Here is a 13,198-nt window from a genome sequence, read left to right as displayed (position 1 = left end):
TTTAATCTATTTAATTGTATTTTTTTTTAATATTTATTATAGATGTCGTTTGGCTTTCAATTAATCAAATTTCTATTTCAAAAAAAAAAAGTGACTCCGGGCCGTCTTCTTCATCTTCTTTTTTTCTTATTTCTACTAAATAAAAAAAGTTCAAAGAAATTAAATAAATTTCAAAATAAAGTTAAGAAAATTCTTTTAAAAAAAATAAAAAGAAGTTCAAAAGAATTTATTAAAAATAAGATGAATAGAACATACCCTAAATGAACAATGGTGAAATAGTAACTGTTGGATGGTTAGTAGAGTGTAAAAATGAATGGACTAGATTGGGTTTCAAAGTCTTAAGGCCTTGTTCTTTTCGAGCGAATTGAACAAAATTGGGCCAGGCATAGTTTTGTTTTCCTTATTAAAAAAAAGGACATGACTTAAAATACTTAAATTGGCTCAAAATACTTATGGACTCAAAATATAATTAAATATCAGGATTAATAAATTGGATTTTTAAAATAGGATTATGGATCATTATTGTAAAATAATAATCTTTACACTTCGAGATAATTTTGTGCATGACTATTCGAACTGCTCTCCCCTTGGATCCGACCAATTAACCACAATAAGTTTAACACGGGTGTTCATAAATATCCTATTTGATCGGATACACATTGAATTTTTTCCGGATACCTGAAAATATCCGAAACATGGAAAATTTTCGGATATCCGCTCCGAAAAATACGTTTTCAAGGCTGGATATCCAAAACTTATTTATGAACTTTTCTCTTAAAAATTCATTTTTTTAGTTTTCAGATATTCGGCCGATTAATAATTTCGGAAATCTGATCTGAATTTTCCGAAAAAGATTCGGATCACATTTTTACCGATCCGAAATGAAGACCCGAAATTGTTTCATCATTGGGTCCTTAAATGGAGAGATACGATCATGATTCATGAGTCTACACCAATTAATTATTCATGACAGATAATTATATTTTTTAATAAATGTTAATTATTCCTGATAATTAATTAATTTTGTATTTGATATATATTTTCTAGATTCAAAGATATTATGAAAATCAAATTTTATTCCTTAAAATAACTCATTTTCGAATCCAAAGGATAATATTTAATTTAAGATAGAAAGAGTTTTTTAAAGATTAGATAAATAATAACACCAACCAAATCTGCGAATAGGCTTCGTGAATCTAGCATGCCAACGTTGCACACGCATGACACTGAGATAATCAACAAAATTCAGAAGCGCTTAAGCAGAATCGTGCGCATCTTGATGCATGTAGATCATCAATATTCGTGTTTGGCTCGCAACATGCCTGCGTGCCACCCACCCTCAAATATTATCTGGTTTCTTACGTTTTTCTTATAAATAGACCTCGTTTTAGCCCATTTTCGATAGACTTTCCTACGAATTTTTCTTAGGACTACCGACTACAAAAACACTCTCACACATATAATCAAACGCTTTTATTTTCCAAGTACCCTAAGGCCAATTCCAATTTATTTCTTCTAATACTAACAATCTACTAGTAGAAAAACGACGATTTGCGTCGCCCCAAGTGCGTCGAATGTAAAGAAAAACGATGCAAATGGGTAATTTGCGTCGCACGCAAAGAAGAGTGCGACGCACATCATGTGTAAATGAGCACCAGTACGAGCTATATACGTCGCACGTGCCATGGGTGCGTTGCAAAAGCCCAATGTGTGTCGGACCACCTGACACATAAAACGCAAGTTGCTCCTCCTTGAAAATAGAAAATTCCACTATCTGCGTCACGTGGTACTTTGGTGCGTTGCAAAAGCCTAATTTGCGTCGGACGTCATGGCCGGTCCGACGCAGATCCGCGACCAACCAACCAAACATTTAACCTAAAAACTCCAGCCTCTTAACCACGCCCCTTAACATTCCCTTAACCTAAAAACTCTCAAATTCTCTCACTCTCACCGCGCCCCTTCTCATTCTCACTCTCAAATTATCCTCTCTCACTCTCACTCCATTTCGTTCGTTCCTTCGACCCTCTCATCTCCCCATATCGATCCTTCAATCATCTCATCCTTCGACCTCTCTCGATCTGTCATCTCTTTAATCCTCACCACCATGGGGAAGCAACACGCTCCATCTTCATTCAACGAGAAACACGCTGACATCCATGGCGAAGCAAAATATGAATGGTTAGGGTTCTGATTTCAATTTTTTCTCGATTTCGTTTTGTCTCGTTATCATATTCGATGAATTACATCAGTTTAGTGCTCATCTTGAATTAGGATTTTGATTTTTTTTTATCTTTTCTCATTTCAGCAATTTCCGTATTGTGCTCGAGTATGAGACACGAGGAGCAATTGATAGCCAAACAGGAAGAAGACAATAATTTTATAATTTAAGCAATTTTCGTATTGTCTGTAATTGTCTTTTCGGTTTTTTCACCATATACCCCTGACAATTTTTTTTTGCACCGTATACTCTTTCAAATTTCCAAATTCACCATATAACCCCCACTATTCGAAAAATACATCAACTTGCGCTTTTGACTAACGATGTTAGACTTCCGTTAGTCATTAGGCCATCCCCTCCCCATCCCTCGCGACCCCATCCCCCCTCCCCTTCCCCGACACATTATAACCTTCCTCCGCTCCTCCGGTAACCCAGCAATAACCCTCTAAACGACTGGAGCGAATTGGTGCGCGGGGGAGAATGGCGGAGCAACAGGGGGAGAAAGGTGCGAAAATCCGGTTGGCGAGGTTGCGGCTGGGTGGGGGTGGGGGTGGGGTAGGGTGCAAAAATTTGGTAGGGGTGGGGGAGGGGGCTGGCGAGGTTGCGGCTGGGTGGGGGTGGGCTGGCGAGGTTGCGGCTGGGTGGGGGTGGGGTGGGGTGGGATAGGGTAGGGTACGAAAATCCGGTGGGGGTGGGGGCTAGTGAGGTTGCGGCTTGGTGGGGGTGGGCTGGCGAGGTTGCGGCAGGGGGTGGGGTGGTGGGGGTGGTGGGCTGATGGGGTTGGGGTTGTTAGGGTTGGTGGGCTTAGGGTGGGCTGGTGGGCTTTTAGGGTTATTAGGGTTATTAGGGTTTAGGGTAGTTAATTAGGTTTAGGAGAGGATTAGGGCCTAATGACTAACGGAAGTCTAACACCGTTAGTAAAAAGGGTAAGTTGATGTATTTTATAAAAAGTGAAGGGTATATGGTGAATTTGGAATGTTGAAAGGGTATACGTTGCAAAATTTTTTTGTCAAGGGTATATGGTGGTAAAACCGTTTTCTTTTATGATTTTCAGTAATTTTCTCTTTTTAATTTCTATAAATCATGTATTTTTTTTAGTTTTTTTTTTTTAAACGAATGATTTGGATTTTTTTGCAATACAACTTTTGTTTGGACACATCGCAAATTCAATTTTGCAATCCTGTAAATTTAAGTTTGTCATTTGGTTTTAGATCCTGATGTTTGAAGGATGCAAAATTTTTTTTTATAATAAAAAGGCATGATTTGCGTCGCACATAGTGATGGATGCGACGCAAATTCATTTTTTTTAAACAAAAAATACCTGATTTGCGTCACACATTGTGATTCATGCGACGCAAATTACTTAAAAATGGCTGGGGTTCACGGGTCATGTTCGTCGGACATCGCGTAAGTCCGACACAAATAGTTCTTCATCTGTGTCGTTTCCTCATCCGACGCAAATCATGTCTCTCAATTTGCGTCGAGACCTGTGCCGTCGGACCATTGTCCGACGCAAATGACGGTTCCAGGTCCGACGCAAATTGATGATTTAGTATGCGTAAAAGAAAAATAATCTACTTTTCATGATGTAGGTTTGGGGGTCAATCGATCAGCAGCCCAATTAGAGCAGGATAGCCTCCTAAGGCCTTGGACAGATTGCAACAGTGGGTCCCACCTGTGAGTTGACCTAATAAGGAGTTTGGGGATCCACTAAAGGGCTGAAATGATCATTTCCTGAAAAGGCAACATAGCTCATGATCCCAAGGAGGCCCATCCAATGTTTCTTGTCTCGGAATCTCCTACACTATAAATAGAAACAATCTCATCAATAAACATGTATTCAATTCTCACCTAACCAACTAGAGCTTCTCTTTCTACCTCAATCATCAACTGACTTGGGCGTTGAAGGGGCTATCCCGAAACATACCCCAGGGTGGTCTAACTATGTTTTTCAGGATTTCGGTGTACGGACAATCAATTCCGACGAGCGCTCTTGGGGCTCAAGTCAATAAAACACACATCAGTGATCCTTGATTTCTTGACAGAAATTTGGGCCGTTTGTGAAGAAGTTACAAAAAATTGCTTCACCACCACTCAGCAAGATTTACCCCGTTGCTACTCAGCAAGATTCACCTCGTTGCTACTCAACAATGGCCCCAGCCAAGAGCACTCGCAACATACAACCTTCAGGACAGGCCCAAAGATATGAGCGAGCACCCTCGTCCTCTCACCGTAGGAGGTTGGAACAGGTATCTTCACTTCCCCCCCCCCCGTTGGTGTCCTATAGTCCAGAACATGGATCCTAACCAGGAACAATCCAACGACGATCATCCAACCCCTTCACAACAGTTACAACCAATTGACCCTCAACCCCTGTTCGCAACAGATATCACCCTAATAGTTGCTCAGCTTCAACAAACCTTACAACGTAGCATAATGGATATGCTAATCGCCATTCAATAGGGACACGCTCAGTCTAACCCCCGTGTCCTCCCCAAAGCTAGGGACCAAACCTTAGTACGTTCCCAAAGGGAAGAACACAACCACTGCTCGGCCCGTGTCAGCCTAGCCGGAAAAGATCCGAGGCAAGGGAACCCAGTCAGCATGATAGGGAGAGATCTAAACAGGAAAGAGTCGAGCGACGCCCGCCTAAGGGGAGGTCTGCTTGGCATGGAGAAGAGACCCATGTCTCCAAATCCCATAGAGGCGATGTTGGATGCAAACCTGATGAAGTCTGACACTTCCTTAACTAGAAGCGCCTCAGCCAGGGGTATGATGCCAGACACATCCTAAACAAGAAGGTCGCTCAGCGAGAGGGGCAAGGCGATTCGGTTCACTCTAGATCCCCTCGGATCAACAGTTGAGCACTTATGTTCATGGTCCTATTCAGCTAAGAAATCTCGGAAGCACCTACTCCAAGAAAAGCCAAAAAACTTCCCTATTGAACCATTTGCGGGTCTAACCAACCTGGATGATCACATGACCACTTATAAAGTTCAAATGAGTGTTCGGACCAGCTGTGAAGCCGCTTGGTGCCGTTTTTTTCCTACCACACTCAAGGGGCCTTACCCTGAATTGGTTCTTGGATGTTCCCGCTTGAATCATAATCGACTTCTCATTACTTCAGGACCTATTCATCCACCAGTTCGTAGCAGGAAAAAGGCAGAAAAGACGAGCCTCCATCTGATGGCGATCAGACAGGAGAAAAATGAAAGCTTGGCCGACTACATCAAAAGATTCAATAAAGAATCACTAAAAGTTTTAGACTTACAGGATGCGGTGGCATTCGCCGCCCTGATGTCCGGACTCCAACCCGGTCGGTTGAGATGGTCCTTGGCAGAGAAAGCGAAGTAAATACTTTCTCGGAGGCAATGAATAAGGCTCCAAGGTTCATTTAGGTGACATACATATGTTGCCATTCAGATAATGGAATCAAGAAGAGAAAGGAAGAAGGAAACCACAAGGACCAACCGAAATAAAAAAAACGGGAGGTCGATCAGACAGGTTCAACGACCATGGCCATGACCCCCGGTTCACCAAAATCAGAAGAGAGATCTACTTGGACATAAAAGACAAGTCCATGCTCCTCTGCCTACCTCCCATCGGAACGTCCTCCACTCGGAGATATAAGAGTCAGTGGTGTGAGTACCATACAGAGTGTGCACATCACCATGCACTGTAGAGAGCTCAAGAAGTCCCTCGATAACCTAGCGGATCGTGGCAAGCTGAACCGCTACCTCAAGCACACAAGCGAGGAGAAAGGCAAGCAGAAGGTGGTTTAGTCGAATAGTGGGGACACCGAAGGATTTATTGGGGTCCATAGCTGGTGGCTTCGCCTGAAGAGGCCTTACCGACCTATCTCGCAAAGCCTACCTACAGAGTCAAGCAATAAGTGCTTGACGTCCATAAACCACGACCCGACTGCCTCGTAATAATCTTCAGGGCATCCAATTGGACACTACATACATCCCATGACGACCCCTTGGCTAACATAAGAGTCAAAAGAGTGTTAGTGGATAGCGGATCATCAACTGATATAATCACACTGGAGTGCCTCAGAAAGTTGAAGTATAATGAACGGGATGTCACCCCCTCAATCAGCCACTCATAGGCTTCGGGAGAAACTCCGTACACCCAACCGGATCAATGAAGCTACCCACTCCGATGGGAGAAAAAAGCAAAGGTAGAAGCCTATTGATTGACTTCTTGGTGGTAGACATCCTTTAACCATACAACATCATAATGGAGAGACCCACTCTGAACAAGGTCAAGGCTGCCATATTCACCTACCAACTCCTCATGCAATTCGAAACTGATGAATGTAGGGTTGGAAAGATCCAAGGGGATCAACAAGCAGCAAGAGAATGTTACGTCAATAGCTTGAAAAACAAGGCCAATGTCCAAGAGGAATCGAAAAAGAGAAAGCGAGAAGATAATCGGCCCTCAAGTGGCCTCACGGTCTACATCATTGAGAACCCCAAGCAGTACGAACATCCGCACAGCTGAGGATGATGAAGAAGTAGTCAACGACAAGGAACTCGGTCGGACATTGAGGGTAGGTAAAGCCATGGACCCTCAAACAAGTGAAGAGATTATTTAGGTACTCACCGAGTACTAACATGTCTTTGCATATAAGGCCTCGGAAATGTCAAGGCTCGACCCCAAAATCATGAGCCACGAGCTAAACATCAAAGAGAGGTTCAAGCTAATCAAGCAAAAATTGAGACATCAAGATCCCAAGAGGAACGCTGCGGCTGCTGCAGAAGTTAAAAGTTGCTTGAGGCGGGCTTCATAGAAGAATGCCAGTACTAGGAGTGGTTGGCCAATGTTGTGTTGGTCAAAAAGCCGAGTGGAGCATGGAGAATGTGCGTAGATTTTACAGACCTGAACAAGGCATGTCGAAAAGACAACCATCGTCTGCCCAAAAGCGATAGGCTGGTCGACTCAACGACTGGGCATGCTCTCTTAAGCTTCATGGATGCAAATGTGGGGTACCACCAGATCCCCATGGCAGAGCAGGACCGAGTCCATACAACCTTCGTTACGAGCCAAGGGATATATTGCTATAAGATGATGCTGTTTGGACTCAAAGGACAGTTAACAAAATCTTCAACAACCAACTGCGTCGGAACATTAAAGTATATGTTGACGATATGATAGTCAGAAGCAAATCCCAGGAGGACCACCCCTCAGACTTAAGGGAAACCCTCGACACACTAAGGCAGTTACTCATGATGTTGAATCCAAAGAAATGCGTATTTGGAGTAAATGGGGGGAAGTGCCTGAGATTCTTGGTGGATGAGAGAGGGATCGAGACCATCCCCGACAAAATCAAAGTAGTAATGGAAATGAAATCCCCTCGAAACATACGAGAGGTGTAGCGCCTAACCGACTGTCTTGTCGTCCTCGGACGCTTCCTCTCCAGATCAGCAGACAAAAGCTTATCTTTCCTTAAATCTTTGAAGAGAAAGGAGTTGACTTGGGATGATGAGGCTGAACAAACTTTCGCCTCCCTCAAAACACACCTTGCCGGGGGAAACCTTGTTCATTTACTTGGCTGTTTTAGAATACACGCACAACATTATTTTGGTAGTCGAGAGAGAAGAAAAGCAACACTCAGTCTACTTCATCAGCCATGCTTTCTAAGGAGTGGAAGCCAAATACAGCGAGGTAGAAAACGTAGTATTCGCCCTTGTAATGGCAAGTCGGAAACTTAAACTATACTTCTAAGCTCACTAGATCAAAGTCCTTACCGGTTAACCACTCAGGAAGTAGGAACCACTCCAACCGGATGACAGATTCGGCGGACCAACTTGCGGATTTTGGGTTGGAATATGAACTAAGGAGGGCGATCAAAGCCCAGCCCTTGGCAAATTTTATCATCGAGTGCATCACCAGGCCCCCGGTCGGTGAAAAAAAAATTGGGAGCTACAGGTGGACGACTATTCCACCAAAATATGGTGTTGAGCCGATCTAGTAATCAAGCCGCCGGTCGGGGAAAAGATAGAATACACCATCAAATTTGAATTCTTGGGATCTAACAACGAAGCCGAGTATGAAGCTCTCATCTCCGGACTTCAGCTATGCATCTTGGTCAGAGCCACGATAGTCAAAGCCAAATCCGACTCACAACTCATAGTGGGTCGGGTATTGGGCGAGTACAAGGCCAAGGAAGACAACATGAGAATTTACTTGGCCAAAACCCAAGAAATCATCAAAAAATTATCCCTGATCAGCATCAATCACTTACCTCGATTGGAAAATCAAAAAGCAGATGCCTTGGCTCGGATGACTAGCTCAGCAGAGGGATCAGTTCCTCAGACTATTATGTGGGAGGTACTGTGTTAGCCGAGCATAAATGCCAAAGAGAACCCAGTGTTAAATCGAACGCCTACCTAGATGGAAGAAGTGGTCAAATACTTGAGAGACGGGATAATACTCGAAGATTACAAAGAGGCCGAGCGAATCAAGCACAAATCAGGATTGTTCTTGTGGTACGAGGACCAGCTCTACAAAAAGTCCTTTACCCCCGAGGAAGGAGACTACATCCTAAGGGAAATCCACCAAGGCGCTTGTGGAAGTCACCAAGGGGAAGGACCATAGCTGGAAAGGCACTCAGGGAGGCTATTACTGGTCTACCCTCAAGGCGGATGCCCAAGAATTGGTCAAGAAATGCCGTCATGCCAGGTCCATTCGGACATCCCCAGAGCATGCACCCTCCATTTCTCTGACAACCATCCACGCAGTTCTGCCGTTTGACAGATGGGGCATGGACCTGCTCGGACCATTCCCCCAACCTCAGGCCAACGCAAATTCTTGATAGTTGCGATTGATTATTTCACCAAGTGGACAAAGGACGAACCACTCGCCTCAATAACAGAGAAGTAAGTTCAAGCATTCATATGGGGGAACATTATCACCAGGTTTGAAGTACCAAAGGCCTTGGTGTCGGATAACAAGCGACAATTCAACTGTGGTCCTACTTGGGATTATTGTCCCCGATTCGGAATACAGACCAAGTTTTCGGTCGTTTCAAGGCCGCAGACAAACGGACAAGCCGAGTTAGCCAACAAGATAGTCCTCAAAGGAATTAAAAAATCCTTAGAGGCTGCAAAAGGAGCATGGGTTGATGATTTGCCTGTGGTACTTGATGAGTCATATTAATATAGGCATTTCATGATGCATTTAGGTTGCATTTTAGGATCATTTAGTTGCATTCTTAGTCCATAATTGCATATAGTTACTTAAGTTGAGAAGATATTACTCTTGTGTGTGTTTTCGGTGTTTTTGATAGTTTTCAGGTATTGAGAAACCAATTGGAGTATTATTGGACAAGCTTAAGCATGAGAAGCATCTAGGAAGAGCTAAGTCAAATGAGAAGTCCAAAGGGCATCTTCAAGTCGGATTGCAACCAAACATAGCGGAAACGTATTAAAAGAAGTATGGAAATTGAGTCATGTGCACTCTTTTGATCATAACTTATTATCCAGAGATCGGAATTCAGTGATTCCAGTGGGGTTGGAAACTAGACTTGAAGAGCTTTCCAACGGTATATTACACGCCCCGATAGACTTCTAGTTTGGGAGATATGGTCTTTGCAAGTTGACGCTGTTTTGCAGCCCGAAAATCCGCGGCCGCGGATTATTCCGGGTTTCCTAGTCGGATAAGGCTTTATCTTTTGACGAATTAGACTCTATTTTTCTAGTTGTTTTAGGAAATAGAAAGGTATAAAGACTCAAGGGAATATTATTATTTCCTATTTTATTTTTCTATTTTGTTTTTTCCATCATTAATTCATTAAAGATTAGATTTCTTTTTCTCTCAATTATTGAAGAACCCTAGTTTTGTTTTTTCCCTAATTACATTGAATTTTCAATAGAAGCTTTGATTTTTGCAAGATTGGTTCTACAATTGGTATTATTTCTTTTCTCTTCTTTTTCCTATTCAATCCTTTATTATTAATTCATGTTTGCTTATTTAATTATGAATATGTTTTCCCCAATTATGATTGAGTAGTCTATTTCTAGGGTTTAGGGGGATCCATGATCAATTAGGAAGGGATGTTTATTAAAGTATTGATTTTTATTATGCATGTTGATTCCTATTGAATGTATTTATATCTATTCAATCCAATTTGGCCAGATTTGATTGTTATAGTGTTGCAATATTAGGTTATGCGCCGAGAGGTATAAACTTGATATTAAGGCTAGTTTCAATAGGTAGAATTGGTGTTAATAAATTGCGAGAGCCTGTTAATATCGTTCTATGCTTGATTTAGACTTGAGAGAGGAATCAATCTGTTTAACTGCATTATTAATTGTTGATTTTAGTGTTTCATCCCGAAATATTGATCATTGGTGAACCTATGCCCTAGACTTTTTATTATTGATAATTCTTGATATAGTTATAGTTTAGTTTAGTATAATTACTCACAAACACTCGTTCCTATACTCTAGATTTGACTGACAATTAGGAAAAGAACACTGTTTCTCTGTGGATTCGACCCTACTTCCCTGACTACTATTTGTTAGAGGACTTAGGATTACTTTTGATAAGGTGATACGACTTTAGCCTGTCAAAATTTGGCGCCGTTGCCGGGAAATCGGTTTTGTTCCATTTTCTTTAATTGTTTTAGAGTCTAGATTATATACTCTCGTCTCAGAGAACACTTGTTCTTTGAGACAAAAATCTCTTAATTGTTTGTTATGTAGTTCTTCTATGCGCAGGAGTTTGAGTTCAGATTGCCTACAATTTGATCCTGAAATCGAAAGATCCTTTCATAGATAGAACAATTTTTCCAGACAGTTGCGAGATAATCCAAGGGAAGATAATCCTTTGGATTCTGACTCTAATTCTACCAGCATTGTCTCTGTTGCTCCACCAGAATCAGAGATGGCTCGGAGCTTACTGATTTTTCCCAACCCTCTTTGGCTGAACTTCCCAGAAGCAATCAAATGCCTGAAATCGAAGCTGTAAATTTCGAGATCAAACCTGCATTGCTAAACATGATCGAAAGAAAACAATTTGGTGGTGGACCTAATGAAGACCCCAATCTTCATTATCAAGATTTCTGCCAATATTGCTCTACCATTAAGCAGCAGGGAGTGACACAAGATCAGATTCGGGAGATTCTTTTCCCATTTTCACTTCGAGACAAGGCAAAGATGTGGTACAATGGGATTAATCGAGCCACTCTTGGGATCACTGATTGGAATACCTTGGCTCTGACTTTCTACAGAAAGTACTACCCTCCAGAGAAGACTGCTAGGTTGCGTAGTCAGATTACAAACTTCACCCAAGGGACTGATGAGTCTTTACATGAGGCATGGGAAAGATTTAAAGATCTTCAGAGAGAATGTCCCCATCATGGTCTACAAAAATGGTTCCTAGTTCAGGGATTCTACAATGGTTTGGGGAACAACTCGAGACTTATCCTTGACTCTGCAGCAAATGGGAGATTCATGAAACTAGAAATTGATGCTGCACATGATTTGATCGAGGAGATGGCTATCCACAACTCTCAATATGGTAATCCTCGAGGACTAGCTAACAAGGGTGGAAAGCATGAGATAGATTCTATATCCTCTATTAGCTGCACAATGAATGCAATCACAGCAATAAGCTTGACAATATGCAACTCTCCTCTCCTGCAAGTGTTGCTGCTTTGGGTACTACATCCGTGATTTTGTGTGATAATTGTGGCATAGTTGGACATTGGGCACAAGAGTGTCGGAGTTCTCTCGAACAAGTTAATGCTTTTTAAACATATCAGCCGAACAACCCATACTCCAACACATACAATCCAGGATTGAGAAATCATCCTAACTTGTCTTACAAGAGTACTAATGTCCTGAATCCTCCTGCACCACAACCACAAGCACAACAATTGAACCAGGGTACTACCAACACCTTCCCAACACCCTCCTGGTTTCTCTAGACCACCTTTCAATCCATCTCAACAAGCACCTCCTGCCGATCCAATGATGGTTGAGATGAGAAACATGATGCTACAAATGCAAAAGGATCGACAAGCTGACAAGGCACAAATTGAGTCCATTCTAGCTCACAATAAGATGTTGGAGAATCAGTTGGCACAATTGGCTACTTCGAACTCTACTCGCCAACAAGGTGCTCTTCCAGCACAACCGTTCAGCCTACAGATTCGGCAAATGCCATCACTCTCCCAGTGGTTCTCACTATAATGGACCACCCATGCCTATTGATGATACTTTGAGTGTGAAAAATGATGAGGAACAGGTCCCAGCTGAAGCTAAAAATGACAAGGAGAACTCTAAGCACGCCACTGAACATGAAGAGACCAATGAAGCCAAAAAGCCTGCTATTGAGATTCCTCCTATCAAACTTCCTTTCCCCAATCGTCACCTCAAGAGTAAGCTGACAAGCAATTTGGTAAGTTTTAGAAGTCGTCAAGAATCTTCAGGTAACAGTTCCTTTCACGGAATTAATTACTCAAGTGCCTGCTTATGCAAAATTTATGAAAGATATCTTGACTAGGAAAAGGGCTTTTAACGAGGTGGAGACAGTTGCTTTTACTGAAGAATGTAGTGCCATTTTACAAAATAAATCTCCACCAAAATTAAAAGACCCTGGTAGTTTCTCTATACCTTGTCACATTGGTAGTTTGTTCATTGATAAAGCTTTATGTGATTTGGGGGCTAGTGTGAGTGTTATGCCATTGTCTGTTTCCTCAAAATTGAATATGGGAAGTTTGAAAGTTACCAATATTACTCTACAAATGGCCGACCGTTCTGTTAAATACCCCCTAGGTATTTTAGAGGATGTACCTGTTAGAGTAGGTAAATTTTTTATTCCCGTGGACTTTGTTGTACTTGATATGGAGGAAGAATGGCAAATTCCAATCATTTTGGGTAGGCCATTCCTTCATACTGCTGGTGCCGTCATTGATGTGAAAAATGGTAAGCTTACACTATCTGTGGGGATGATGAGGTCACTTTTAAT

At 42.1% G+C, this 13,198-nt stretch overlaps 1 non-coding gene across 1 annotated transcript; it reads right to left on the bottom strand.

Moving 5' to 3' along the window:
• Window positions 1-11,484: 11,484 nt before the first annotated feature.
• LOC125497150 (small nucleolar RNA R71) lies at window positions 11,485-11,591 on the bottom strand. The gene has a single exon (XR_007273790.2). It is a non-coding gene; the product is annotated as a small nucleolar RNA R71 (small nucleolar RNA).
• Window positions 11,592-13,198: the final 1,607 nt, after the last annotated feature.

This window comes from Beta vulgaris, chromosome 4 (assembly GCF_026745355.1).
Source record: "Beta vulgaris subsp. vulgaris cultivar EL10 chromosome 4, EL10.2, whole genome shotgun sequence".
NCBI classification, from domain to species: domain Eukaryota; kingdom Viridiplantae; phylum Streptophyta; class Magnoliopsida; order Caryophyllales; family Amaranthaceae; genus Beta; species Beta vulgaris.
Note: the sequence above shows the minus strand (reverse complement) of the source record. Positions and strands in the feature narration are given on the sequence as shown.